General features: G+C 43.7%; 1 long non-coding RNA gene across 5 annotated transcripts; it reads right to left on the reverse strand.

Moving 5' to 3' along the window:
* Window positions 1-382: 382 nt before the first annotated feature.
* On the reverse strand, window positions 383-4,160 carry LOC109754912 (uncharacterized). Of its 5 annotated transcripts, XR_012190333.1 has the most exons (4): window positions 2,726-3,499; window positions 2,448-2,625; window positions 2,106-2,264; window positions 383-1,914 (listed from the first exon to the last, which is right to left on the reverse strand). It is a non-coding gene; the product is annotated as an uncharacterized lncRNA (long non-coding RNA). The 5 variants fall into 5 exon arrangements; XR_012190332.1 differs by having other exon boundaries at window positions 383-1,973; window positions 2,448-3,512; XR_012190330.1 differs by having other exon boundaries at window positions 383-2,264; window positions 2,726-3,506.
* Between the last annotated feature and the right edge of the window lie 1,072 nt (window positions 4,161-5,232).

Below are 5,232 nucleotides of genomic sequence, written 5' to 3' on the forward strand. Positions count from 1 at the left end.
TCTCTTGTGTCCCCAACACACCAAATACAATGGTAAATTGTATAGGCGCACTAGTTCGGCGAAGAGATGGTGATACAAGTGTAGTAATGGTAGCGGATATGATACACATCAACCAACTCTAATGTCACCTAGATACTCCAATGTCACCACGAGTATCTGTAAGTTGATTGTACGATATGCATCAAACCATTTCAGATTCATAATACTCAATCCAACACAAAGAACTTCAAAGAGTACCCCAAGATTTCTACCGAAGAAATAAGGACGAAAACATGCATCAACCCCGCATAGATTACCCCAATGTCACCTCGAGAATCCGTGAGTTGAGTGCCAAGACATACATCAAGTGCTCTCAAATCCATAGAAGTATTCAAGCCGATAATAACGAAATCTCAAAGGGAAAACTCAATTCATCACGATAAGATAGAGAGGGAGAAACACCATATGATCCAACTATATTAACAAAGCTCGCGATACATCAAGATCGTGCCAAATCAAGAACACGAGAAAGAGAGATAAAACACATAGCTACTAGTACAAACCCTCAGCCCCGAGGGTGGACTACTCCCTCCTCATCATGGTGGCCGCCGGGATGATGAAGATGGCCTCCGGTGATGATTTCCCTATCTAGCAGGGTACCGGAACAGGGTCTAGATTGGTTTTTCATGGCTACAGAGGCCTACGACGGCGGAACTTGTGATCTAGGGTTATTTTGGGGGGTTTCTGTGTTTATAGGATCTTTTGGCGTTAATCGCACGCGAAGATGAGCCTAGAGGGGCCCACTAGGTACCAGAGCGAGCCAGACCCACCTGGCACGCCCTGGTGCCTAGTGGGGCCCTCGTGGCTCTTCTGGCCCTCTGACGAAGCTTCCAGTGCCTTTTTTCTTCCAAAAAATCGTCAAAAAGTTTCGCTGCATTTGGAGAACTTTGATTTCTGCACAAAAAACAACACCATGGTAGTTCTGCTGAAAACAGCGTCAGTCCAGGTTAGTTCCGTTTAAATCATATAAAATTGCACCCCAACCATATAAAATTGTTGGAAACATGGCATGAATACTTCATAAATTATAGATACGTTGGAGATGTATCAACTATTGATGTCTTCATGTAAAATTATATACTATTGCTTTGAACCATTCAAGTCAAAATATCCATGCTAGAAAAGAATAAAAAATATGATGAATATGTTAGGTGGCATTCCACATCAAAAAATTTGTTTTTGTCATTTACCTACTCGAGAATGAGCTGGAATTAAACTTCAGGATGCTTGATACGTCTCCAACGTATCTATAACTAGAAGATGCCCCGCGCGTTGCTACGGGAAGTTTGAACAAATAATTTGTAAGGAATAAAATACCAACTGCATGATATACATGCAAAAGAAAATAAGGTAATAAAGCGGAAGCTCAATGTTGTATTATCAGTGCATCAAATGGTGTTTCGAACATTAAGAATAATTTTCTGTTCATCCAAAAAATGTGGCTCACCCGCAAAAAGGTGGCTAATAAAAATTAATCTTTTATGTCCATGCTTCAAGTTAGGCTAAAGGTTTTAGTTACATTACATCATCTCAGCCATTTAGATGGTTCGTCGATATTGGTATATAGATCAGATTTAGATACAGCACATTCACGTATCCTTGTACTCCCTCCGTTCCAAAATAGATGACTCAACTTTGTACTAACTTTGTCATCTATTTTGGAACGGAAGGGGTATTACATAACAATAAAATGAGTAAGTAACATTTGTTGACATTCTGTACATGCATCAATACATTTTGCCCGTCACTAAATGATACTCCCTCCGTCCGATATTACATATATATTGTGGAACGGAGGGAGTATTTCTGAAGCTTTCGGATGACCAACATTACCAAGTGTATCAAGTTTGTTCTCTCTCCAATTTAGTCTCAATACTGCCATATGGAACAAACAAAATACTATCAGTGAGTGTTGGGGACAGGGGAATCGTCGCCTGAAATCAAACAAATCTTACTTATATCTGTTATAACACAGTAGTACTACAATAGGTGCTATACTCGAGTTACTATCAGTATAAAAATAGCCATTTCATAAACCTGGAGGAGAACTTGGGAAGAATATGTACCAGTAGGGAGACAAAAATCTGCAGAGTATGTATATGCAGTGAACGGACCGACGAAGATGACTACTTGGTCGTCGTCCAGTGCGCACCACCTGAGATGATGGGGAGCACCATCTCGGATATTATTAGGATAGGGAGCTCCAACCATCAATTACTGAATACCTGTAACAAAAGTTGTAGATGAGAGACGTTGTTGTTTCTTCAAGAGTAGACCGTTCCATATATATAGATGGCAGAAGGCATAAAGCAGTGGTTGTGTGCGCCTGTACAGTTCGTGTGATCTCTTTTGAATAAGATTTTTTTAAGACAGAATACCAAATACGTACTGAAGAACAGGTACTGAACCTTGCAAATCCATCGCTGATAGAAAGGAGCCAGACTTCCAGCGCAGATGCCCCAAAGCAAAAAGGCACCACTGCTGCAGTAGAATGTCACTTGCTATGAAGGGCCACCATTGCCGCAGTCAATGTCGTCTCTGAATCAGCCGAGGCGGCACCTGCGGGAGGACGTCGATCTAGCACTCCTGCAAGTCATGGCTATCAATATCAATGGAGGCCCTACCCGATGTCACCACCAGCACAGCCCTTCAAGGCCGAAAATAAAAAGGTCCACCGGCTGGAGACCTCCCGGGCGCGATGTCCACTCCATGGCTGAGTAGCCGGGAAGAGCGTCCATCCAAGCGAGAGCCCAGCGAATGCGAGGTGGGGAAGTTGAGCGGCACCGAGATGGGTTGGCCGCTCCACCGGGAGCCTCCCGGCCTTCTGTCGAGGCACCCGACACAGGGCGGCAAGGTAATCGCCGATAGTGGCCGGAATCGATGTCGGCACAGTGGCATCCGCCGAGAGGCGCACTTCTTCCAGGGTGGGGGCCCCTACGTTGGGGAAGCCGGAGGCAGGGCTGCGACGACTGCCTGTGGATCTCGTTGCAAGGGGGCACGTCCTCGCCATCGCTTACCTTGCCAAATCGCAAGCGGCCCGGAGATAAATACCAGATCGTAAGAGCAACTGAATCAACAAAGTAATTGTTGTGTAGTGGGATTTGATGAAGATTGGAGAAGATGAAGACGAAGGGGAATCCGCTGCCGTGGGGAACTGGCGAGGCACTCTGTTTGGGAAGGATGCGATGGGAATCGCCACAGACGGAAATAGAGGTGCGTGGGCAGCCTCTCTCGCCGGTCCTACTGATAGTAACTGAAGCTAACATGACTGTTCTCTGGTGTACATGTTTGGTCCCACAATGTAATCCTCTAACTAAACGTTGATGTGGCACTGATGCTGACGTGGATAAGTTGCATGTGAAGAGAAATAGGATAATGGGGATGAACTATTTAGTTATTATAGATTTTTGATTGTTCCATGCTATTGTATTATCAATCTTGGATGTTTTATATACACTTTCAAGCAATTATATATCTTTGTTTGGGACTGACCTATTAACTTAGTGCCCAGTGCCAGTTGATGTTTTTTTGCTTGTTTTGGTTTTGCAGAATATTAGTACCAAATGAAGCCCAAGTGCTACGAAACTTTTTGGAGATTTTTTTGGCAATAAGAGACCCTCGAAGCTTCGGGAGGGCACAAGAAGATGGAGAAGTGGCCCACGAGGCACCAGGGCGCGCCCCGGGGGGAGGTGCGTGCCATGGTTGCTTGTGGGGCCCATGTGGCTTCGTTTGGCCTAACTCCACCTCTATAAATTCTTTAAAATCGTGAAACCAACAGGGGAGTCCACGAAATACTTTTTCCACAGCCGCAAGTTCCAGAACCACGAGATCCCATCTGGAGGCTTTTTCCGGCACTCTACCAGAGGGGGATTCGATCACGGAGGGGCTCTACATCATCCTTGCTGCCCTTCCATGATGCATGAGTAGTTTACCATGGACCTATGGGTCCATAGATAGTAGCTTGATGGCTTCTTCTTCTCTATTTAATCTTCAATACAATGTTCTCCTCGATATTCTTGGAGATCTATTCGATGTAACGACTTTTTGCGGTGTGTTTATTGGGATCCGATGAATTGTGAGTTTATGATCAGATCTATCCATGAATATTATTTGAGTTTTCTCTGAACTCTTTTATGCATGATTAATATAGCTTCGTGTTTCTCTCCGATCTATTGATTTGGTTTAGCCAACTAGATTGATTTTTTTTACAATGGGAGAGGTGCTTTGTAATGGGTTCGATCTTACGGTGCTCAATCCCAGTGAAAAAAAGGGACATGACGCGTATGTATCGTTGCTATTAAGGTTAAAAATATGGGGTTTATTCATACGCGAGTTTATCTTGTCTACATCATGTCATCTTGCTTAAGGCGTTACTCCGTTTTCTCATGAACTTAATACACTAGATGCATGCTGGATAGCGGTCGGTGCGTGGAGTAATAGTAATAGATGCAGAATCGTTTTGATCTACTTGTCTAAACATCATAGAAATTTGATCAATAAGAATGATGTGATCGACAAGACCCATCCGTTAGCTTAGCATATTGATCATTCAGTTTATTGCTATTGGTTTCTTCATGTCAAATACTTATTCCTTCTAGTATGAGATTATGCAACTCCCAGATACCGGAGGAATACCTTGTGTGCTATCAAACGTCACAACGTAACTGGGTGATCATAAAGATGCTCTATAGGTATCTCCGAAGGTGTTTATTGAGTTGGCATAGATAGAGATTAGGATTTGTCACTCCGAGTATCGTAGAGGTATCTCTGGGCCCTCTCGGTAATACACATCATAAGCTTGCAAGCAAATGACTAAGGAGTTAGTCACGAGGTGATGTATTATGGAACGAGTAAAGAGACTTTCTGGTAAGGAGATTGAACTAGGTATGAAGATACCGACGATCGAATCTCGGGCAAGTAACATACCGATGGACAAATGGAATTATGTATGTCGTCATAACGGTTCGACCGATAAAGATCTTCGTAGAATATGTAGGAGCCAATATGGGCATCCAGGTTACGCTATTGGTTATTGACCGGAGAGGTGTCTCGGTCATGTCTACATAGTTCTCGAACCCGTAGGGTCCGCACGCTTAACGCTCGTTGACAATATAGTATTATATGAGTTATGTGATTTGGTGACCGAATGTTGTTCGGAGTCCCGGATGAGATCACGGACATGACGAGGAGTCT

Source organism: Aegilops tauschii, chromosome 7, assembly GCF_002575655.3.
Source record: "Aegilops tauschii subsp. strangulata cultivar AL8/78 chromosome 7, Aet v6.0, whole genome shotgun sequence".
In the NCBI taxonomy this organism is placed as follows: domain Eukaryota; kingdom Viridiplantae; phylum Streptophyta; class Magnoliopsida; order Poales; family Poaceae; genus Aegilops; species Aegilops tauschii.